Here is a 23275-nt window from a genome sequence, read left to right as displayed (position 1 = left end):
AATTGTGATCCCTTGGTCGCTGGTTCGAATACGGCTCGAAGACGTTTTTTAAATGCACTGCTTTTTTATTTTGGGCAAGGTCACGTTGATTGTCCTTTCAATGTACATCCATCCTTCGATAGCTCAGTTGGTAGAACGGGGGGCTGTAGATTTACAATTGTGATCCCTCATTCGCTGGTTCGAATCCGGCTCAAAGGATGTTTTATACATGCGCTTTACGTTGGGCAATGTTACATGGAATTTCATTTTTTTTGAGACTGATCCTAGGTTGCTGGTTCGAATCCGGCTCTAAGAATTTTTTACGTTCACTGCTGTTTATTTTGGTCAAGGTTACGTTGATTGCCCTTTCAATGCTCATCCATCCTTCGATAGCTCAGTTGGTAGAGCGGGGGACTGTAGATTTATAATTGTGATCCCTAGGTCGCTGGTTCGAATCCGGCTCGAATAATTTTTTTACGTTCACTGCTGTTTATTTTGGGCAAGGTTACGTTGATTGTCCTTTCAATGTACATCCATCCTTCGATAGCACAGTTGGTAAAGCGGGGGACTGTAGATTTATAATTGTGATCCCCAGGTCGCTGGTTCGAATCCGGCTCGAAGGATTTATTTTTATGTTCACTGCTGTTTATTTTGGGCAAGGTTACGTTGATTGTTCCTTCCGTGTACATCCATCATGCGATCGCTCAGTTGGTAGAGCGGGGGACTGTAGATTTATAATTGTGATCCCTAAATCGCTGGTTCGAATCCGGCTCGAAATTATTTTTTAGGTGCACTGCTTTTTTATTTTGGCCAAGTTTACGTTGATTGTCCTTTCAATATACATCCATCCTTCGATAGCTCAATTGGTAGAGCGGGGGATTGTAGATTTATAATTGTGATCCCTAGGTCGCTGGTTCGAATCCGGCTCGAAGTATTTTTTTACGTGCACTGCTGTTTATTATGGGCAAGGTTACATGAAATGTCCTTTCCTTGGAGACTGTAGATTTATGACTGTGATCTCTAGGTCGCTGGTTAAAATCCGGCTTGAAGGATTTTTTATGTGCACTGCTGTTTATTTTGGTCAAGGTTACGTTGATTGTCCTTTCCATGGACATCCATCCTTCGATAGCTCAGTTGGTAGAACGGGTGACTGTAGATTTATAATTGTAATCCCTTGGTCGCTGGTTCGAATCCGGCTCGAAGACTTTTTTTAAATGCACTGCTTTTTTATTTTGGGCAAGGTCACGTTGATTGTCCTTTCAATGTACATCCATCCTTCGATAGCTCAGTTGGTAGAGCGGGGGGCTGTAGATTTATAATTGTGATCCCTTGGCCGCTGGTTCGAATCCGGCTCGAAGACTTTTTTAAAATGCACTGCTTTTTTATTTTGGGCAAGGTCACGTTGATTGTCCTTTCAATGTACATCCATCCTTCGATAGCTCAGTTGGTAGAGCGGGGGGCTGTAGATTTACAATTGTGATCCCTCATTCGCTGGTTCGAATCCGGCGCAAAGAATGTTTTATACATGCGCTTTACGTTGGGCAATGTTACATGGAATTTCATTTTCTTGGAGACTGATCCTAGGTTGCTGGTTCGAATCCGGCTCGAAGAATTTTTTACGTTCACTGCTGTTTATTTTGGTCAAGGTTACGTTGATTGCCCTTTCAATGGTCATCCATCCTTCGATAGCTCAGTTGGTAGAGCGGGGGACTGTAGATTTATAATTGTGATCCCTAGGTCGCTGGTTCGAATCCGGCTCGAAGGATTTTTTTACGTTCACTGTAGTTTATTTTGGGCAAGGTTACGTTGATTGTCCTTTCAATGTACATCCATCCTTCGATAGCTCAGATGGTAGAGCGGGGGACTGTAGGTTTATAACTGTGATCCCTAGGTCGCTGGTTCGAATCCGGCTCGAAGGATTGTTTTACGTGCACTGCTGTTTATTTTGGGCAAGGTTACATGAAATGTCCTTTCCTTGGAGACTGTAGATTTATGACTGTGATCCCTAGGTAGCTGGTTAAAATCCGGCTTGAAGGATTTTTTATGTGCACTGCTGTTTATTTTGGTCAAGGTTACGTTAATTGTCCTTTCCATGGACATCCATCCTTCGATAGCTCAGTTGGTAGAACGGGGGACTGTAGATTTATAATTGTGATCCCTTGGTCGCTGGTTCGAATCCGGCTCGAAGACTTTTTTTAAATGCACTGCTTTTTTATTTTGGGCAAGGTCACGTTGGTTGTCCTTTCAATGTACATCCATCCTTCGATAGCTCAGTTGTAGAGCGGGGGGCTGTAGATTTACAATTGTGATCCCTAGGTCGCTGGTTCGAATCCGGCTCGAATAATTTTTTTTACGTTCACTGCTGTTTATTTTGGGCAAGGTTACGTTGATTGTCCTTTCAATGTACATCCATCCTTCGATAGCACAGTTGGTAAAGCGGGGGACTGTAGATTTATAATTGTGATCCCCAGGTCGCTGGTTCGAATCCGGCTCGAAGGATTTATTTTTATGTTCACTGCTGTTTATTTTGGGCAAGGTTACGTTGATTGTTCCTTCCATGTACATCCATCATGCAATCGCTCAGTTGGTAGAGCGGGGGACTGTAGATTTATAATTGTGATCCCTAAATCGCTGGTTCGAATCCGGCTCGAAATTTTTTTTTAGGTGCACTGCTTTTTTATTTTGGCCAAGTTTACGTTGATTGTCCTTTCAATATACATCCATCCTTCGATAGCTCAATTGGTAGAACGGGGGACTGTAGATTTATAATTGTGATCCCTTGGTCGCTGGTTCGAATCCGGCTCGAAGACTTTTTTTAAATGCACTGCTTTTTTATTTTGGGCAAGGTCACGTTGATTGTCCTTTCAATGTACATCCATCCTTCGATAGCTCAGTTGGTAGAACGGGGGGCTGTAGATTTACAATTGTGATCCCTCATTCGCTGGTTCGAATCCGGCTCAAAGGATGTTTTATACATGCGCTTTACGTTGGGCAATGTTACATGGAATTTCATTTTTTTGGAGACTGATCCTAGGTTGCTGGTTCGAATCCGGCTCGAAGAATTTTTTACGTTCACTGCTGTTTATTTTGGTCAAGGTTACGTTGATTGCCCTTTCAATGCTCATCCATCCTTCGATAGCTCAGTTGGTAGAGCGGGGGACTGTAGATTTATAATTGTGATCCCTAGGTCGCTGGTTCGAATCCGGCTCGAATAATTTTTTTACGTTCACTGCTGTTTATTTTGGGCAAGGTTACGTTGATTGTCCTTTCAATGTACATCCATCCTTCGATAGCACAGTTGGTAGAACGGGGGGCTGTAGATTTACAATTGTGATCCCTCATTCGCTGGTTCGAATCCGGCTCAAAGGATGTTTTATACATGCGCTTTACGTTGGGCAATGTTACATGGAATTTCATTTTTTTGGAGACTGATCCTAAGTTGCTGGTTCGAATCCGGCTCGAAGAATTTTTTACGTTCACTGCTGTTTATTTTGGTCAAGGTTACGTTGATTGCCCTTTCAATGCTCATCCATCCTTCGATAGCTCAGTTGGTAGAGCGGGGGACTGTAGATTTATAATTGTGATCCCCAGGTCGCTGGTTCGAATCCGGCTCGAAGGATTTATTTTTATGTTCACTGCTGTTTATTTTGGGCAAGGTTACGTTGATTGTTCCTTCCGTGTACATCCATCATGCGATCGATCAGTTGGTAGAGCGGGGGACTGTAGATTTATAATTGTGATCCCTAAATCGCTGGTTCGAATCCGGCTCGAAATTATTTTTTAGGTGCACTGCTTTTTTATTTTGGCCAAGTTTACGTTGATTGTCCTTTCAATATACATCCATCCTTCGATAGCTCAATTGGTAGAGCAGGGGATTGTAGATTTATAATTGTGATCCCTAGGTCGCTGGTTCGAATCCGGCTCGAAGTATTTTTTTACGTGCACTGCTGTTTATTATGGGCAAGGTTACATGAAATGTCCTTTCCTTGGAGACTCTAGATTTATGACTGTGATCTCTAGGTCGCTGGTTAAAATCCGGCTTGAAGGGTTTTTTTATGTGCACTGCTGTTTATTTTGGTCAAGGTTACGTTGATTGTCCTTTCCATGGACATCCATCCTTCGATAGCTCAGTTGGTAGAACGGGTGACTGTAGATTTATAATTGTGATCCCTTGGTCGCTGGTTCGAATCCGGCTCGAAGACTTTTTTTAAATGCACTGCTTTTTTATTTTGGGCAAGGTCACGTTGATTGTCCTTTCAATGTACATCCATCCTTCGATAGCTCAGTTGGTAGATCGGGGGGCTGTAGATTTATAATTGTGATCCCTTGGTCGCTGGTTCGAATCCGGCTCGAAGACTTTTTTTAAATGCACTGCTTTTTTATTTTGGGCAAGGTCACGTTGATTGTCCTTTCAATGTACATCCATCCTTCGATAGCTCAGTTGGTAGAGCGGGGGGCTGTAGATTTACAATTGTGATCCCTCATTCGCTGGTTCGAATCCGGCGCAAAGGATGTTTTATACATGCGCTTTACGTTGGGCAATGTTACATGGAATTTCATTTTCTTGGAGACTGATCCTAGGTTGCTGGTTCGAATCCGGCTCGAAGAATTTTTTACGTTCACTGCTGTTTATTTTGGTCAAGGTTACGTTGATTGCCCTTTCAATGCTCATCCATCCTTCGATAGCTCAGTTGGTAGAGCGGGGGACTGTAGATTTATAATTGTGATCCCTAGGTCGCTGGTTCGAATCCGGCTCGAAGGATTTTTTTACGTTCACTGTAGTTTATTTTGGGCAAGGTTACGTTGATTGTCCTTTCAATGTACATCCATCCTTCGATAGCTCAGATGGTAGAGCGGGGGACTGTAGGTTTATAACTGTGATCCCTAGGTCGCTGGTTCGAATCCGGCTCGAAGGATTGTTTTACGTGCACTGCTGTTTATTTTGGGCAAGGTTACATGAAATGTCCTTTCCTTGGAGACTGTAGATTTATGACTGTGATCCCTAGGTCGCTGGTTAAAATCCGGCTTGAAGGATTTTTTATGTGCACTGCTGTTTATTTTGGTCAAGGTTACGTTGATTGTCCTTTCCATGGACATCCATCCTTCGATAGCTCAGTTGGTAGAACGGGGGACTGTAGATTTATAATTGTGATCCCTTGGTCGCTGGTTCGAATCCGGCTCGAAGACTTTTTTTAAATGCACTGCTTTTTTATTTTAGGCAAGGTCACGTTGATTGTCCTTTCAATGTACATCCATCCTTCGATAGCTCAGTTGTAGAGCGGGGGGCTGTAGATTTACAATTGTGATCCCTCATTCGCTGGTTCAAATCCGGCTCAAAGGATGTTTTATACATGCGCTTTACGTTGGGCAATGTTACATGGAATTTCATTTTTTTGGAGACTGATCCTAGGTTGCTGGTTCGAATCCGGCTCGAAGAATTTTTTACGTTCACTGCTGTTTATTTTGGTCAAGGTTACGTTGATTGCCCTTTCAATGCTCATCCATCCTTCGATAGCTCAGTTGGTAGAGCGGGGGACTGTAGATTTATAATTGTGATCCCTAGGTCGCTGGTTCGAATCCGGCTCGAATAATTTTTTTTACGTTCACTGCTGTTTATTTTGGGCAAGGTTACGTTGATTGTCCTTTCAATGTACATCCATCCTTCGATAGCACAGTTGGTAAAGCGGGGGACTGTAGATTTATAATTGTGATCCCCAGGTCGCTGGTTCGAATCCGGCTCGAAGGATTTATTTTTATGTTCACTGCTGTTTATCTTGGGCAAGGTTACGTTGATTGTTCCTTCCATGTACATCCATCATGCGATCGCTCAGTTGGTAGAGCGGGGGACTGTAGATTTATAATTGTGATCCCTAAATCGCTGGTTCGAATCCGGCTCGAAATTTTTTTTTAGGTGCACTGCTTTTTTATTTTGGCCAAGTTTACGTTGATTGTCCTTTCAATATACATCCATCCTTCGATAGCTCAATTGGTAGAACGGGGGACTGTAGATTTATAATTGTGATCCCTTGGTCGCTGGTTCGAATACGGCTCGAAGACGTTTTTTAAATGCACTGCTTTTTTATTTTGGGCAAGGTCACGTTGATTGTCCTTTCAATGTACATCCATCCTTCGATAGCTCAGTTGGTAGAACGGGGGGCTGTAGATTTACAATTGTGATCCCTCATTCGCTGGTTCGAATCCGGCTCAAAGGATGTTTTATACATGCGCTTTACGTTGGGCAATGTTACATGGAATTTCATTTTTTTTGAGACTGATCCTAGGTTGCTGGTTCGAATCCGGCTCTAAGAATTTTTTACGTTCACTGCTGTTTATTTTGGTCAAGGTTACGTTGATTGCCCTTTCAATGCTCATCCATCCTTCGATAGCTCAGTTGGTAGAGCGGGGGACTGTAGATTTATAATTGTGATCCCTAGGTCGCTGGTTCGAATCCGGCTCGAATAATTTTTTTACGTTCACTGCTGTTTATTTTGGGCAAGGTTACGTTGATTGTCCTTTCAATGTACATCCATCCTTCGATAGCACAGTTGGTAAAGCGGGGGACTGTAGATTTATAATTGTGATCCCCAGGTCGCTGGTTCGAATCCGGCTCGAAGGATTTATTTTTATGTTCACTGCTGTTTATTTTGGGCAAGGTTACGTTGATTGTTCCTTCCGTGTACATCCATCATGCGATCGCTCAGTTGGTAGAGCGGGGGACTGTAGATTTATAATTGTGATCCCTAAATCGCTGGTTCGAATCCGGCTCGAAATTATTTTTTAGGTGCACTGCTTTTTTATTTTGGCCAAGTTTACGTTGATTGTCCTTTCAATATACATCCATCCTTCGATAGCTCAATTGGTAGAGCGGGGGATTGTAGATTTATAATTGTGATCCCTAGGTCGCTGGTTCGAATCCGGCTCGAAGTATTTTTTTACGTGCACTGCTGTTTATTATGGGCAAGGTTACATGAAATGTCCTTTCCTTGGAGACTGTAGATTTATGACTGTGATCTCTAGGTCGCTGGTTAAAATCCGGCTTGAAGGATTTTTTATGTGCACTGCTGTTTATTTTGGTCAAGGTTACGTTGATTGTCCTTTCCATGGACATCCATCCTTCGATAGCTCAGTTGGTAGAACGGGTGACTGTAGATTTATAATTGTAATCCCTTGGTCGCTGGTTCGAATCCGGCTCGAAGACTTTTTTTAAATGCACTGCTTTTTTATTTTGGGCAAGGTCACGTTGATTGTCCTTTCAATGTACATCCATCCTTCGATAGCTCAGTTGGTAGAGCGGGGGGCTGTAGATTTATAATTGTGATCCCTTGGCCGCTGGTTCGAATCCGGCTCGAAGACTTTTTTAAAATGCACTGCTTTTTTATTTTGGGCAAGGTCACGTTGATTGTCCTTTCAATGTACATCCATCCTTCGATAGCTCAGTTGGTAGAGCGGGGGGCTGTAGATTTACAATTGTGATCCCTCATTCGCTGGTTCGAATCCGGCGCAAAGAATGTTTTATACATGCGCTTTACGTTGGGCAATGTTACATGGAATTTCATTTTCTTGGAGACTGATCCTAGGTTGCTGGTTCGAATCCGGCTCGAAGAATTTTTTACGTTCACTGCTGTTTATTTTGGTCAAGGTTACGTTGATTGCCCTTTCAATGGTCATCCATCCTTCGATAGCTCAGTTGGTAGAGCGGGGGACTGTAGATTTATAATTGTGATCCCTAGGTCGCTGGTTCGAATCCGGCTCGAAGGATTTTTTTACGTTCACTGTAGTTTATTTTGGGCAAGGTTACGTTGATTGTCCTTTCAATGTACATCCATCCTTCGATAGCTCAGATGGTAGAGCGGGGGACTGTAGGTTTATAACTGTGATCCCTAGGTCGCTGGTTCGAATCCGGCTCGAAGGATTGTTTTACGTGCACTGCTGTTTATTTTGGGCAAGGTTACATGAAATGTCCTTTCCTTGGAGACTGTAGATTTATGACTGTGATCCCTAGGTAGCTGGTTAAAATCCGGCTTGAAGGATTTTTTATGTGCACTGCTGTTTATTTTGGTCAAGGTTACGTTAATTGTCCTTTCCATGGACATCCATCCTTCGATAGCTCAGTTGGTAGAACGGGGGACTGTAGATTTATAATTGTGATCCCTTGGTCGCTGGTTCGAATCCGGCTCGAAGACTTTTTTTAAATGCACTGCTTTTTTATTTTGGGCAAGGTCACGTTGGTTGTCCTTTCAATGTACATCCATCCTTCGATAGCTCAGTTGTAGAGCGGGGGGCTGTAGATTTACAATTGTGATCCCTAGGTCGCTGGTTCGAATCCGGCTCGAATAATTTTTTTTACGTTCACTGCTGTTTATTTTGGGCAAGGTTACGTTGATTGTCCTTTCAATGTACATCCATCCTTCGATAGCACAGTTGGTAAAGCGGGGGACTGTAGATTTATAATTGTGATCCCCAGGTCGCTGGTTCGAATCCGGCTCGAAGGATTTATTTTTATGTTCACTGCTGTTTATTTTGGGCAAGGTTACGTTGATTGTTCCTTCCATGTACATCCATCATGCAATCGCTCAGTTGGTAGAGCGGGGGACTGTAGATTTATAATTGTGATCCCTAAATCGCTGGTTCGAATCCGGCTCGAAATTTTTTTTTAGGTGCACTGCTTTTTTATTTTGGCCAAGTTTACGTTGATTGTCCTTTCAATATACATCCATCCTTCGATAGCTCAATTGGTAGAACGGGGGACTGTAGATTTATAATTGTGATCCCTTGGTCGCTGGTTCGAATCCGGCTCGAAGACTTTTTTTAAATGCACTGCTTTTTTATTTTGGGCAAGGTCACGTTGATTGTCCTTTCAATGTACATCCATCCTTCGATAGCTCAGTTGGTAGAACGGGGGGCTGTAGATTTACAATTGTGATCCCTCATTCGCTGGTTCGAATCCGGCTCAAAGGATGTTTTATACATGCGCTTTACGTTGGGCAATGTTACATGGAATTTCATTTTTTTGGAGACTGATCCTAGGTTGCTGGTTCGAATCCGGCTCGAAGAATTTTTTACGTTCACTGCTGTTTATTTTGGTCAAGGTTACGTTGATTGCCCTTTCAATGCTCATCCATCCTTCGATAGCTCAGTTGGTAGAGCGGGGGACTGTAGATTTATAATTGTGATCCCTAGGTCGCTGGTTCGAATCCGGCTCGAATAATTTTTTTACGTTCACTGCTGTTTATTTTGGGCAAGGTTACGTTGATTGTCCTTTCAATGTACATCCATCCTTCGATAGCACAGTTGGTAGAACGGGGGGCTGTAGATTTACAATTGTGATCCCTCATTCGCTGGTTCGAATCCGGCTCAAAGGATGTTTTATACATGCGCTTTACGTTGGGCAATGTTACATGGAATTTCATTTTTTTGGAGACTGATCCTAAGTTGCTGGTTCGAATCCGGCTCGAAGAATTTTTTACGTTCACTGCTGTTTATTTTGGTCAAGGTTACGTTGATTGCCCTTTCAATGCTCATCCATCCTTCGATAGCTCAGTTGGTAGAGCGGGGGACTGTAGATTTATAATTGTGATCCCCAGGTCGCTGGTTCGAATCCGGCTCGAAGGATTTATTTTTATGTTCACTGCTGTTTATTTTGGGCAAGGTTACGTTGATTGTTCCTTCCGTGTACATCCATCATGCGATCGATCAGTTGGTAGAGCGGGGGACTGTAGATTTATAATTGTGATCCCTAAATCGCTGGTTCGAATCCGGCTCGAAATTATTTTTTAGGTGCACTGCTTTTTTATTTTGGCCAAGTTTACGTTGATTGTCCTTTCAATATACATCCATCCTTCGATAGCTCAATTGGTAGAGCAGGGGATTGTAGATTTATAATTGTGATCCCTAGGTCGCTGGTTCGAATCCGGCTCGAAGTATTTTTTTACGTGCACTGCTGTTTATTATGGGCAAGGTTACATGAAATGTCCTTTCCTTGGAGACTCTAGATTTATGACTGTGATCTCTAGGTCGCTGGTTAAAATCCGGCTTGAAGGGTTTTTTTATGTGCACTGCTGTTTATTTTGGTCAAGGTTACGTTGATTGTCCTTTCCATGGACATCCATCCTTCGATAGCTCAGTTGGTAGAACGGGTGACTGTAGATTTATAATTGTGATCCCTTGGTCGCTGGTTCGAATCCGGCTCGAAGACTTTTTTTAAATGCACTGCTTTTTTATTTTGGGCAAGGTCACGTTGATTGTCCTTTCAATGTACATCCATCCTTCGATAGCTCAGTTGGTAGATCGGGGGGCTGTAGATTTATAATTGTGATCCCTTGGTCGCTGGTTCGAATCCGGCTCGAAGACTTTTTTTAAATGCACTGCTTTTTTATTTTGGGCAAGGTCACGTTGATTGTCCTTTCAATGTACATCCATCCTTCGATAGCTCAGTTGGTAGAGCGGGGGGCTGTAGATTTACAATTGTGATCCCTCATTCGCTGGTTCGAATCCGGCGCAAAGGATGTTTTATACATGCGCTTTACGTTGGGCAATGTTACATGGAATTTCATTTTCTTGGAGACTGATCCTAGGTTGCTGGTTCGAATCCGGCTCGAAGAATTTTTTACGTTCACTGCTGTTTATTTTGGTCAAGGTTACGTTGATTGCCCTTTCAATGCTCATCCATCCTTCGATAGCTCAGTTGGTAGAGCGGGGGACTGTAGATTTATAATTGTGATCCCTAGGTCGCTGGTTCGAATCCGGCTCGAAGGATTTTTTTACGTTCACTGTAGTTTATTTTGGGCAAGGTTACGTTGATTGTCCTTTCAATGTACATCCATCCTTCGATAGCTCAGATGGTAGAGCGGGGGACTGTAGGTTTATAACTGTGATCCCTAGGTCGCTGGTTCGAATCCGGCTCGAAGGATTGTTTTACGTGCACTGCTGTTTATTTTGGGCAAGGTTACATGAAATGTCCTTTCCTTGGAGACTGTAGATTTATGACTGTGATCCCTAGGTCGCTGGTTAAAATCCGGCTTGAAGGATTTTTTATGTGCACTGCTGTTTATTTTGGTCAAGGTTACGTTGATTGTCCTTTCCATGGACATCCATCCTTCGATAGCTCAGTTGGTAGAACGGGGGACTGTAGATTTATAATTGTGATCCCTTGGTCGCTGGTTCGAATCCGGCTCGAAGACTTTTTTTAAATGCACTGCTTTTTTATTTTGGGCAAGGTCACGTTGATTGTTCTTTAATGTACATCCATCCTTCGATAGCTCAGTTGTAGAGCGGGGGGCTGTAGATTTACAATTGTGATCCCTCATTCGCTGGTTCGAATCCGGCTCAAAGGATGTTTTATACATGCGCTTTACGTTGGGCAATGTTACATGGAATTTCATTTTTTTGGAGACTGATCCTAGGTTGCTGGTTCGAATCCGGCTCGAAGAATTTTTTACGTTCACTGCTGTTTATTTTGGTCAAGGTTACGTTGATTGCCCTTTCAATGCTCATCCATCCTTCGATAGCTCAGTTGGTAGAGCGGGGGACTGTAGATTTATAATTGTGATCCCTAGGTCGCTGGTTCGAATCCGGCTCGAATAATTTTTTTTACGTTCACTGCTGTTTATTTTGGGCAAGGTTACGTTGATTGTCCTTTCAATGTACATCCATCCTTCGATAGCACAGTTGGTAAAGCGGGGGACTGTAGATTTATAATTGTGATCCCCAGGTCGCTGGTTCGAATCCGGCTCGAAGGATTTATTTTTATGTTCACTGCTGTTTATTTTGGGCAAGGTTACGTTGATTGTTCCTTCCATGTACATCCATCATGCGATCGCTCAGTTGGTAGAGCGGGGGACTGTAGATTTATAATTGTGATCCCTAAATCGCTGGTTCGAATCCGGCTCGAAATTTTTTTTTAGGTGCACTGCTTTTTTATTTTGGCCAAGTTTACGTTGATTGTCCTTTCAATATACATCCATCCTTCGATAGCTCAATTGGTAGAACGGGGGACTGTAGATTTATAATTGTGATCCCTTGGTCGCTGGTTCGAATCCGGCTCGAAGACGTTTTTTAAATGCACTGCTTTTTTATTTTGGGCAAGGTAACGTTGATTGTCCTTTCAATGTACATCCATCCTTCGATAGCTCAGTTGGTAGAGCGGGGGGCTGTAGATTTACAATTGTGATCCCTCATTCGCTGGTTCGAATCCGGCTCAAAGGATGTTTTATACATGCGCTTTACGTTGGGCAATGTTACATGGAATTTCATTTTCTTGGAGACTGATCCTAGGTTGCTGGTTCGAATCCGGCTCGAAGAATTTTTTACGTTCACTGCTGTTTATTTTGGTCAAGGTTACGTTGATTGCCCTTTCAATGCTCATCCATCCTTCGATAGCTCAGTTGGTAGAGCGGGGGACTGTAGATTTATAATTGTGATCCCTAGGTCGCTGGTTCGGGTTCTGCTCGAAGGATTTTTTTACGTTCACCGCTGTTTATTTTGGGCAAGGTTACGTTGATTGTCCTTTCAATGTACATCCATCCTTCGATAGCTCAGTTGGTAGACCGGGGGACTGTAGATTTATAACTGTGATCCCCAGGTCGCTGGTTCGAATCCGGCTCGAAGGATTGTTTTACGTGCACTGCTGTTTATTTTGGGCAAGGTTACATGAAATGTCCTTTCCTTGGAGACTGTAGATTTATGACTGTGATCTCTAGGTCGCTGGTTAAAATCCGGCTTGAAGGATTTTTTATGTGCACTGCTGTTTATTTTGGTCAAGGTTACGTTGATTGTCCTTTCAATGTACATCCATCCTTCGATAGCTCAGTTGTAGAGCGGGGGGCTGTAGATTTACAATTGTGATCCCTAGGTCGCTGGTTCGAATCCGGCTCGAATAATTTTTTTTACGTTCACTGCTGTTTATTTTGGTCAAGGTTACGTTGATTGCCCTTTCAATGCTCATCCATCCTTCGATAGCTCAGTTGGTAGAGCGGGGGACTGTAGATTTATAATTGTGATCCCCAGGTCGCTGGTTCGAATCCGGCTCGAAGGATTTATTTTTATGTTCACTGCTGTTTATTTTGGGCAAGGTTACGTTGATTGTTCCTTCCGTGTACATCCATCATGCGATCGATCAGTTGGTAGAGCGGGGGACTGTAGATTTATAATTGTGATCCCTAAATCGCTGGTTCGAATCCGGCTCGAAATTATTTTTTAGGTGCACTGCTTTTTTATTTTGGCCAAGTTTACGTTGATTGTCCTTTCAATATACATCCATCCTTCGATAGCTCAATTGGTAGAGCGGGGGATTGTAGATTTATAATTGTGATCCCTAGGTCGCTGGTTCGAATCCGGCTCGAAGTATTTTTTTACGTGCACTGCTGTTTATTATGGGCAAGGTTACATGAAATGTCCTTTCCTTGGAGACTGTAGATTTATGACTGTGATCTCTAGGTCGCTGGTTAAAATCCGGCTTGAAGGATTTTTTATGTGCACTGCTGTTTATTTTGGTCAAGGTTACGTTGATTGTCCTTTCCATGGACATCCATCCTTCGATAGCTCAGTTGGTAGAACGGGTGACTGTAGATTTATAATTGTAATCCCTTGGTCGCTGGTTCGAATCCGGCTCGAAGACTTTTTTTAAATGCACTGCTTTTTTATTTTAGGCAAGGTCACGTTGATTGTCCTTTCAATGTACATCCATCCTTCGATAGCTCAGTTGGTAGAGCGGGGGGCTGTAGATTTATAATTGTGATCCCTTGGCCGCTGGTTCGAATCCGGCTCGAAGACTTTTTTAAAATGCACTGCTTTTTTATTTTGGGCAAGGTCACGTTGATTGTCCTTTCAATGTACATCCATCCTTCGATAGCTCAGTTGGTAGAGCGGGGGGCTGTAGATTTACAATTGTGATCCCTCATTCGCTGGTTCGAATCCGGCGCAAAGAATGTTTTATACATGCGCTTTACGTTGGGCAATGTTACATGGAATTTCATTTTCTTGGAGACTGATCCTAGGTTGCTGGTTGGAATCCGGCTCGAAGAATTTTTTACGTTCACTGCTGTTTATTTTGGTCAAGGTTACGTTGATTGCCCTTTCAATGGTCATCCATCCTTCGATAGCTCAGTTGGTAGAGCGGGGGACTGTAGATTTATAATTGTGATCCCTAGGTCGCTGGTTCGAATCCGGCTCGAAGGATTTTTTTACGTTCACTGTAGTTTATTTTGGGCAAGGTTACGTTGATTGTCCTTTCAATGTACATCCATCCTTCGATAGCTCAGATGGTAGAGCGGGGGACTGTAGGTTTATAACTGTGATCCCTAGGTCGCTGGTTCGAATCCGGCTCGAAGGATTGTTTTACGTGCACTGCTGTTTATTTTGGGCAAGGTTACATGAAATGTCCTTTCCTTGGAGACTGTAGATTTATGACTGTGATCCCTAGGTAGCTGGTTAAAATCCGGCTTGAAGGATTTTTTATGTGCACTGCTGTTTATTTTGGTCAAGGTTACGTTAATTGTCCTTTCCATGGACATCCATCCTTCGATAGCTCAGTTGGTAGAACGGGGGACTGTAGATTTATAATTGTGATCCCTTGGTCGCTGGTTCGAATCCGGCTCGAAGACTTTTTTTAAATGCACTGCTTTTTTATTTTGGGCAAGGTCACGTTGGTTGTCCTTTCAATGTACATCCATCCTTCGATAGCTCAGTTGTAGAGCGGGGGGCTGTAGATTTACAATTGTGATCCCTAGGTCGCTGGTTCGAATCCGGCTCGAATAATTTTTTTTACGTTCACTGCTGTTTATTTTGGGCAAGGTTACGTTGATTGTCCTTTCAATGTACATCCATCCTTCGATAGCACAGTTGGTAAAGCGGGGGACTGTAGATTTATAATTGTGATCCCCAGGTCGCTGGTTCGAATCCGGCTCGAAGGATTTATTTTTATGTTCACTGCTGTTTATTTTGGGCAAGGTTACGTTGATTGTTCCTTCCATGTACATCCATCATGCAATCGCTCAGTTGGTAGAGCGGGGGACTGTAGATTTATAATTGTGATCCCTAAATCGCTGGTTCGAATCCGGCTCGAAATTTTTTTTTAGGTGCACTGCTTTTTTATTTTGGCCAAGTTTACGTTGATTGTCCTTTCAATATACATCCATCCTTCGATAGCTCAATTGGTAGAACGGGGGACTGTAGATTTATAATTGTGATCCCTTGGTCGCTGGTTCGAATCCGGCTCGAAGACTTTTTTTAAATGCACTGCTTTTTTATTTTGGGCAAGGTCACGTTGATTGTCCTTTCAATGTACATCCATCCTTCGATAGCTCAGTTGGTAGAACGGGGGGCTGTAGATTTACAATTGTGATCCCTCATTCGCTGGTTCGAATCCGGCTCAAAGGATGTTTTATACATGCGCTTTACGTTGGGCAATGTTACATGGAATTTCATTTTTTTGGAGACTGATCCTAGGTTGCTGGTTCGAATCCGGCTCGAAGAATTTTTTACGTTCACTGCTGTTTATTTTGGTCAAGGTTACGTTGATTGCCCTTTCAATGCTCATCCATCCTTCGATAGCTCAGTTGGTAGAGCGGGGGACTGTAGATTTATAATTGTGATCCCTAGGTCGCTGGTTCGAATCCGGCTCGAATAATTTTTTTACGTTCACTGCTGTTTATTTTGGGCAAGGTTACGTTGATTGTCCTTTCAATGTACATCCATCCTTCGATAGCACAGTTGGTAGAACGGGGGGCTGTAGATTTACAATTGTGATCCCTCATTCGCTGGTTCGAATCCGGCTCAAAGGATGTTTTATACATGCGCTTTACGTTGGGCAATGTTACATGGAATTTCATTTTTTTGGAGACTGATCCTAAGTTGCTGGTTCGAATCCGGCTCGAAGAATTTTTTACGTTCACTGCTGTTTATTTTGGTCAAGGTTACGTTGATTGCCCTTTCAATGCTCATCCATCCTTCGATAGCTCAGTTGGTAGAGCGGAGGACTGTAGATTTATAATTGTGATCCCCAGGTCGCTGGTTCGAATCCGGCTCGAAGGATTTATTTTTATGTTCACTGCTGTTTATTTTGGGCAAGGTTACGTTGATTGTTCCTTCCGTGTACATCCATCATGCGATCGATCAGTTGGTAGAGCGGGGGACTGTAGATTTATAATTGTGATCCCTAAATCGCTGGTTCGAATCCGGCTCGAAATTATTTTTTAGGTGCACTGCTTTTTTATTTTGGCCAAGTTTACGTTGATTGTCCTTTAAATATACATCCATCCTTCGATAGCTCAATTGGTAGAGCAGGGGATTGTAGATTTATAATTGTGATCCCTAGGTCGCTGGTTCGAATCCGGCTCGAAGTATTTTTTTACGTGCACTGCTGTTTATTATGGGCAAGGTTACATGAAATGTCCTTTCCTTGGAGACTCTAGATTTATGACTGTGATCTCTAGGTCGCTGGTTAAAATCCGGCTTGAAGGGTTTTTTTATGTGCACTGCTGTTTATTTTGGTCAAGGTTACGTTGATTGTCCTTTCCATGGACATCCATCCTTCGATAGCTCAGTTGGTAGAACGGGTGACTGTAGATTTATAATTGTGATCCCTTGGTCGCTGGTTCGAATCCGGCTCGAAGACTTTTTTTAAATGCACTGCTTTTTTATTTTGGGCAAGGTCACGTTGATTGTCCTTTCAATGTACATCCATCCTTCGATAGCTCAGTTGGTAGATCGGGGGGCTGTAGATTTATAATTGTGATCCCTTGGTCGCTGGTTCGAATCCGGCTCGAAGACTTTTTTTAAATGCACTGCTTTTTTATTTTGGGCAAGGTCACGTTGATTGTCCTTTCAATGTACATCCATCCTTCGATAGCTCAGTTGGTAGAGCGGGGGGCTGTAGATTTACAATTGTGATCCCTCATTCGCTGGTTCGAATCCGGCGCAAAGGATGTTTTATACATGCGCTTTACGTTGGGCAATGTTACATGGAATTTCATTTTCTTGGAGACTGATCCTAGGTTGCTGGTTCGAATCCGGCTCGAAGAATTTTTTACGTTCACTGCTGTTTATTTTGGTCAAGGTTACGTTGATTGCCCTTTCAATGCTCATCCATCCTTCGATAGCTCAGTTGGTAGAGCGGGGGACTGTAGATTTATAATTGTGATCCCTAGGTCGCTGGTTCGAATCCGGCTCGAAGGATTTTTTTACGTTCACTGTAGTTTATTTTGGGCAAGGTTACGTTGATTGTCCTTTCAATGTACATCCATCCTTCGATAGCTCAGATGGTAGAGCGGGGGACTGTAGGTTTATAACTGTGATCCCTAGGTCGCTGGTTCGAATCCGGCTCGAAGGATTGTTTTACGTGCACTGCTGTTTATTTTGGGCAAGGTTACATGAAATGTCCTTTCCTTGGAGACTGTAGATTTATGACTGTGATCCCTAGGTCGCTGGTTAAAATCCGGCTTGAAGGATTTTTTATGTGCACTGCTGTTTATTTTGGTCAAGGTTACGTTGATTGTCCTTTCCATGGACATCCATCCTTCGATAGCTCAGTTGGTAGAACGGGGGACTGTAGATTTATAATTGTGATCCCTTGGTCGCTGGTTCGAATCCGGCTCGAAGACTTTTTTTAAATGCACTGCTTTTTTATTTTGGGCAAGGTCACGTTGATTGTTCTTTAATGTACATCCATCCTTCGATAGCTCAGTTGTAGAGCGGGGGGCTGTAGATTTACAATTGTGATCCCTCATTCGCTGGTTCGAATCCGGCTCAAAGGATGTTTTATACATGCGCTTTACGTTGGGCAATGTTACATGGAATTTCATTTTTTTGGAGACTGATCCTAGGTTGCTGGTTCGAATCCGGCTCGAAGAATTTTTTACGTTCACTGCTGTTTATTTTGGTCAAGGTTACGTTGATTGCCCTTTCAATGCTCATCCATCCTTCGATAGCTCAGTTGGTAGAGCGGGGGACTGTAGATTTATAATTGTGATCCCTAGGTCGCTGGTTCGAATCCGGCTCGAATAATTTTTTTTACGTTCACTGCTGTTTATTTTGGGCAAGGTTACGTTGATTGTCCTTTCAATGTACATCCATCCTTCGATAGCACAGTTGGTAAAGCGGGGGACTGTAGATTTATAATTGTGATCCCCAGGTCGCTGGTTCGAATCCGGCTCGAAGGATTTATTTTTATGTTCACTGCTGTTTATTTTGGGCAAGGTTACGTTGATTGTTCCTTCCATGTACATCCATCATGCGATCGCTCAGTTGGTAGAGCGGGGGACTGTAGATTTATAATTGTGATCCCTAAATCGCTGGTTCGAATCCGGCTCGAAATTTTTTTTTAGGTGCACTGCTTTTTTATTTTGGCCAAGTTTACGTTGATTGTCCTTTCAATATACATCCATCCTTCGATAGCTCAATTGGTAGAACGGGGGACTGTAGATTTATAATTGTGATCCCTTGGTCGCTGGTTCGAATCCGGCTCGAAGACGTTTTTTAAATGCACTGCTTTTTTATTTTGGGCAAGGTAACGTTGATTGTCCTTTCAATGTACATCCATCCTTCGATAGCTCAGTTGGTAGAGCGGGGGGCTGTAGATTTACAATTGTGATCCCTCATTCGCTGGTTCGAATCCGGCTCAAAGGATGTTTTATACATGCGCTTTACGTTGGGCAATGTTACATGGAATTTCATTTTCTTGGAGACTGATCCTAGGTTGCTGGTTCGAATCCGGCTCGAAGAATTTTTTACGTTCACTGCTGTTTATTTTGGTCAAGGTTACGTTGATTGCCCTTTCAATGCTCATCCATCCTTCGATAGCTCAGTTGGTAGAGCGGGGGACTGTAGATTTATAATTGTGATCCCTAGGTCGCTGGTTCGGATTCTGCTCGAAGGATTTTTTTACGTTCACCGCTGTTTATTTTGGGCAAGGTTACGTTGATTGTCCTTTCAATGTACATCCATCCTTCGATAGCTCAGTTGGTAGACCGGGGGACTGTAGATTTATAACTGTGATCCCCAGGTCGCTGGTTCGAATCCGGCTCGAAGGATTGTTTTACGTGCACTGCTGTTTATTTTGGGCAAGGTTACATGAAATGTCCTTTCCTTGGAGACTGTAGATTTATGACTGTGATCTCTAGGTCGCTGGTTAAAATCCGGCTTGAAGGATTTTTTATGTGCACTGCTGTTTATTTTGGTCAAGGTTACGTTGATTGTCCTTTCCATGGACATCCATCCTTCGATAGCTCAGTTGGTAGAACGGGGGACTGTAGATTTATAATTGTGATCCCTTGGTCGCTGGTTCGAATCCGGCTCGAAGACTTTTTTTAAATGCACTGCTTTTTTATTTTGGGCAAGGTCACGTTGATTGTCCTTTCAATGTACATTCATCCTTCGATAGCTCAGTTGGTAGAGCGGGGGGCTGTAGATTTACAATTGTGATCCCTCATTCGCTGGTTCGAATCCGGCTCAAAGGATGTTTTATACATGCGCTTTACGTTGGGCAATGTTACATGGAATTTCATTTTCTTGGAGACTGATCCTAGGTTGCTGGTTCGAATCCGGCTCGAAGAATGTTTTACGTTCACTGCTGTTTATTTTGGTCAAGGTTACGTTGATTGCCCTTTCAATGCTCATCCATCCTTCGATAGCTCAGTTGGTAGAGCGGGGGACTGTAGATTTATAATTGTGATCCCTAGGTCGCTGGTTCGAATCCGGCTCGAAGGATTGTTTTACGTGCACTGCTGTTTATTTTGGGCAAGGTTACATGAAATGTCCTTTCCTTGGAGACTGTAGATTTATGACTGTGATCCCTAGGTCGCTGGTTAAAATCCGGCTTGAAGGATTTTTTATGTGCACTGCTGTTTATTTTGGTCAAGGTTACGTTAATTGTCCTTTCCATGGACATCCATCCTTCGATAGCTCAGTTGGTAGAACGGGGGACTGTAGATTTATAATTGTGATCCCTTGGTCGCTGGTTCGAATCCGGCTCGAAGACTTTTTTTAAATGCACTGCTTTTTTATTTTGGGCAAGGTCACGTTGGTTGTCCTTTCAATGTACATCCATCCTTCGATAGCTCAGTTGTAGAGCGGGGGGCTGTAGATTTACAATTGTGATCCCTAGGTCGCTGGTTCGAATCCGGCTCGAATAATTTTTTTTACGTTCACTGCTGTTTATTTTGGGCAAGGTTACGTTGATTGTCCTTTCAATGTACATCCATCCTTCGATAGCACAGTTGGTAAAGCGGGGGACTGTAGATTTATAATTGTGATCCCCAGGTCGCTGGTTCGAATCCGGCTCGAAGGATTTATTTTTATGTTCACTGCTGTTTATTTTGGGCAAGGTTACGTTGATTGTTCCTTCCATGTACATCCATCATGCGATCGCTCAGTTGGTAGAGCGGGGGACTGTAGATTTATAATTGTGATCCCTAAATCGCTGGTTCGAATCCGGCTCGAAATTTTTTTTTAGGTGCACTGCTTTTTTATTTTGGCCAAGTTTACGTTGATTGTCCTTTCAATATACATCCATCCTTCGATAGCTCAATTGGTAGAACGGGGGACTGTAGATTTATAATTATGATCCCTTGGTCGCTGGTTCGAATCCGGCTCGAAGACTTTTTTTAAATGCACTGCTTTTTTATTTTGGGCAAGGTCACGTTGATTGTCCTTTCAATGTACATCCATCCTTCGATAGCTCAGTTGGTAGAACGGGGGGCTGTAGATTTACAATTGTGATCCCTCATTCGCTGGTTCGAATCCGGCTCAAAGGATGTTTTATACATGCGCTTTACGTTGGGCAATGTTACATGGAATTTCATTTTTTTGGAGACTGATCCTAGGTTGCTGGTTCGAATCCGGCTCGAAGAATTTTTTACGTTCACTGCTGTTTATTTTGGTCAAGGTTACGTTGATTGCCCTTTCAATGCTCATCCATCCTTCGATAGCTCAGTTGGTAGAGCGGGGGACTGTAGATTTATAATTGTGATCCCTAGGTCGCTGGTTCGAATCCGGCTCGAATAATTTTTTTACGTTCACTGCTGTTTATTTTGGGCAAGGTTACGTTGATTGTCCTTTCAATGTACATCCATCCTTCGATAGCACAGTTGGTAGAACGGGGGGCTGTAGATTTACAATTGTGATCCCTCATTCGCTGGTTCGAATCCGGCTCAAAGGATGTTTTATACATGCGCTTTACGTTGGGCAATGTTACATGGAATTTCATTTTTTTGGAGACTGATCCTAGGTTGCTGGTTCGAATCCGGCTCGAAGAATTTTTTACGTTCACTGCTGTTTATTTTGGTCAAGGTTACGTTGATTGCCCTTTCAATGCTCATCCATCCTTCGATAGCTCAGTTGGTAGAGCGGGGGACTGTAGATTTATAATTGTGATCCCCAGGTCGCTGGTTCGAATCCGGCTCGAAGGATTTATTTTTATGTTCACTGCTGTTTATTTTGGGCAAGGTTACGTTGATTGTTCCTTCCGTGTACATCCATCATGCGATCGATCAGTTGGTAGAGCGGGGGACTGTAGATTTATAATTGTGATCCCTAAATCGCTGGTTCGAATCCGGCTCGAAATTATTTTTTAGGTGCACTGCTTTTTTATTTTGGCCAAGTTTACGTTGATTGTCCTTTCAATATACATCCATCCTTCGATAGCTCAATTGGTAGAGCGGGGGATTGTAGATTTATAATTGTGATCCCTAGGTCGCTGGTTCGAATCCGGCTCGAAGTATTTTTTTACGTGCACTGCTGTTTATTATGGGCAAGGTTACATGAAATGTCCTTTCCTTGGAGACTCTAGATTTATGACTGTGATCTCTAGGTTGCTGGTTAAAATCCGGCTTGAAGGATTTTTTATGTGCACTGCTGTTTATTTTGGTCAAGGTTACGTTGATTGTCCTTTCCATGGACATCCATCCTTCGATAGCTCAGTTGGTAGAACGGGTGACTGTAGATTTATAATTGTGATCCCTTGGTCGCTGGTTCGAATCCGGCTCGAAGACTTTTTTTAAATGCACTGCTTTTTTATTTTGGGCAAGGTCACGTTGATTGTCCTTTCAATGTACATCCATCCTTCGATAGCTCAGTTGGTAGATCGGGGGACTGTAGATTTATAATTGTGATCCCTAGGTCGCTGGTTCGAATCCGGCTCGAAGGATTTTTTTACGTTCACTGCTGTTTATTTTGGGCAAGGTTACGTTGATTGTCCTTTCAATGTACATCCATCCTTCGATAGCTCAGTTGGTAGAGCGGGGGACTGTAGATTTATAACTGTGATCCCTAGGTCGCTGGTTCGAATCCGGCTCGAAGGATTGTTTTACGTGCACTGCTGTTTATTTTGGGCAAGGTTACATGAAATGTCCTTTCCTTGGAGACTGTAGATTTATGACTGTGATCTCTAGGTCGCTGGTTAAAATCCGGCTTGAAGGATTTTTTATGTGCACTGCTGTTTATTTTGGTCAAGGTTACGTTGATTGTCCTTTCCATGGACATCCATCCTTCGATAGCTCAGTTGGTAGAACGGGGGACTGTAGATTTATAATTGTGATCCCTTGGTCGCTGGTTCGAATCCGTCTCCAAGGATTTTGTTACGTGCACTGCTGTTTATTTTAGGGAAGGTTACATGGAATGTCCTTTCCTTGGAGACTTTAGATTTATTTTTGGCAAGGTTACGTTGATTGTCCTTTCAATGCATATCCATCCTTCGATAGCCCAGTTAGTAGAGCGAGGGGCTGTAGATTTATAATTGTGATCCGAAGTTTGCTGGTTTGAATCCGGCTCGAAAAATGTTTTTAGGTGCCTTGCTGTTTATTTTGGGCAAGGTTACGTTTAATGTCCTTTCCATGTACATCCATCCTTCGATAGCTCAGTTTTGTAGAGCGGGGGGCTGTAGATTTATAATTGTGATCCCTAGGTCGCTGGTTCGAATCTGGCTCGTAGCGCGAATCAAGCGATACGCTATAGACGACAGGCAAAAGGGTCGCACAAAGTACACAGGGCCGCACCACGTTCTGACGGTAGACCACGTACTCGGCATGATTGCCGACGCGGAAAAAAAGTACACGGTCTGTGGCACTCAGCTTCTGCTTCAGGGGTACACCAAGATTCATCCCCAATGCTTCAGTATCGACCGGCTGGACGACAGTCAGGGTAACTTCAGACTCACGTGCCTTAGCTGCAATAGGAGGCACAAGCGCTGACCACGCTAGGGTGACGCTAGAGCGATCAGCAGATTTTTTTATCTGTTTTGTCACGCTAGCGTCGCGCTACGCAACTGCGAACGCGTAAAGCCGTGCTTAGAGTACGCCGTGTAATA

General features: G+C 43.1%; 18 non-coding genes across 18 annotated transcripts; all 18 read left to right on the top strand.

The window, feature by feature from the left end:
• Positions 1–1658: 1658 nt before the first annotated feature.
• Trnay-gua lies at positions 1659–1744 on the top strand. The gene is given in 2 exon segments: positions 1659–1695; positions 1709–1744. It is a non-coding gene; the product is annotated as a tRNA-Tyr (tRNA).
• A 68-nt stretch (positions 1745–1812) lies between these two features.
• Positions 1813–1898, top strand: Trnay-gua. Its single transcript is given in 2 exon segments — positions 1813–1849; positions 1863–1898. It is a non-coding gene; the product is annotated as a tRNA-Tyr (tRNA).
• Positions 1899–3512: 1614 nt separating this feature from the next.
• Positions 3513–3598, top strand: Trnay-gua. Its single transcript is given in 2 exon segments — positions 3513–3549; positions 3563–3598. It is a non-coding gene; the product is annotated as a tRNA-Tyr (tRNA).
• A 1057-nt stretch (positions 3599–4655) lies between these two features.
• Positions 4656–4741, top strand: Trnay-gua. Its single transcript is given in 2 exon segments — positions 4656–4692; positions 4706–4741. It is a non-coding gene; the product is annotated as a tRNA-Tyr (tRNA).
• Positions 4742–4809: 68 nt separating this feature from the next.
• Positions 4810–4895, top strand: Trnay-gua. The gene is given in 2 exon segments: positions 4810–4846; positions 4860–4895. It is a non-coding gene; the product is annotated as a tRNA-Tyr (tRNA).
• A 2756-nt stretch (positions 4896–7651) lies between these two features.
• On the top strand, positions 7652–7737 carry Trnay-gua. Its single transcript is given in 2 exon segments — positions 7652–7688; positions 7702–7737. It is a non-coding gene; the product is annotated as a tRNA-Tyr (tRNA).
• A 68-nt stretch (positions 7738–7805) lies between these two features.
• Trnay-gua lies at positions 7806–7891 on the top strand. The gene is given in 2 exon segments: positions 7806–7842; positions 7856–7891. It is a non-coding gene; the product is annotated as a tRNA-Tyr (tRNA).
• Positions 7892–9505: 1614 nt separating this feature from the next.
• On the top strand, positions 9506–9591 carry Trnay-gua. The gene is given in 2 exon segments: positions 9506–9542; positions 9556–9591. It is a non-coding gene; the product is annotated as a tRNA-Tyr (tRNA).
• Positions 9592–10648: 1057 nt separating this feature from the next.
• Positions 10649–10734, top strand: Trnay-gua. Its single transcript is given in 2 exon segments — positions 10649–10685; positions 10699–10734. It is a non-coding gene; the product is annotated as a tRNA-Tyr (tRNA).
• A 68-nt stretch (positions 10735–10802) lies between these two features.
• On the top strand, positions 10803–10888 carry Trnay-gua. The gene is given in 2 exon segments: positions 10803–10839; positions 10853–10888. It is a non-coding gene; the product is annotated as a tRNA-Tyr (tRNA).
• Positions 10889–12926: 2038 nt separating this feature from the next.
• On the top strand, positions 12927–13012 carry Trnay-gua. Its single transcript is given in 2 exon segments — positions 12927–12963; positions 12977–13012. It is a non-coding gene; the product is annotated as a tRNA-Tyr (tRNA).
• Positions 13013–14068: 1056 nt separating this feature from the next.
• On the top strand, positions 14069–14154 carry Trnay-gua. The gene is given in 2 exon segments: positions 14069–14105; positions 14119–14154. It is a non-coding gene; the product is annotated as a tRNA-Tyr (tRNA).
• A 68-nt stretch (positions 14155–14222) lies between these two features.
• On the top strand, positions 14223–14308 carry Trnay-gua. Its single transcript is given in 2 exon segments — positions 14223–14259; positions 14273–14308. It is a non-coding gene; the product is annotated as a tRNA-Tyr (tRNA).
• A 2757-nt stretch (positions 14309–17065) lies between these two features.
• On the top strand, positions 17066–17151 carry Trnay-gua. Its single transcript is given in 2 exon segments — positions 17066–17102; positions 17116–17151. It is a non-coding gene; the product is annotated as a tRNA-Tyr (tRNA).
• Positions 17152–17219: 68 nt separating this feature from the next.
• Positions 17220–17305, top strand: Trnay-gua. Its single transcript is given in 2 exon segments — positions 17220–17256; positions 17270–17305. It is a non-coding gene; the product is annotated as a tRNA-Tyr (tRNA).
• Positions 17306–19594: 2289 nt separating this feature from the next.
• On the top strand, positions 19595–19680 carry Trnay-gua. Its single transcript is given in 2 exon segments — positions 19595–19631; positions 19645–19680. It is a non-coding gene; the product is annotated as a tRNA-Tyr (tRNA).
• Positions 19681–21294: 1614 nt separating this feature from the next.
• Trnay-gua lies at positions 21295–21380 on the top strand. Its single transcript is given in 2 exon segments — positions 21295–21331; positions 21345–21380. It is a non-coding gene; the product is annotated as a tRNA-Tyr (tRNA).
• An 805-nt stretch (positions 21381–22185) lies between these two features.
• Trnay-gua lies at positions 22186–22271 on the top strand. The gene is given in 2 exon segments: positions 22186–22222; positions 22236–22271. It is a non-coding gene; the product is annotated as a tRNA-Tyr (tRNA).
• Positions 22272–23275: the final 1004 nt, after the last annotated feature.

Source organism: Nematostella vectensis, chromosome 3 (genome assembly GCF_932526225.1).
Source record: "Nematostella vectensis chromosome 3, jaNemVect1.1, whole genome shotgun sequence".
NCBI classification, from domain to species: domain Eukaryota; kingdom Metazoa; phylum Cnidaria; class Anthozoa; order Actiniaria; family Edwardsiidae; genus Nematostella; species Nematostella vectensis.
Note: the sequence above shows the minus strand (reverse complement) of the source record. Positions and strands in the feature narration are given on the sequence as shown.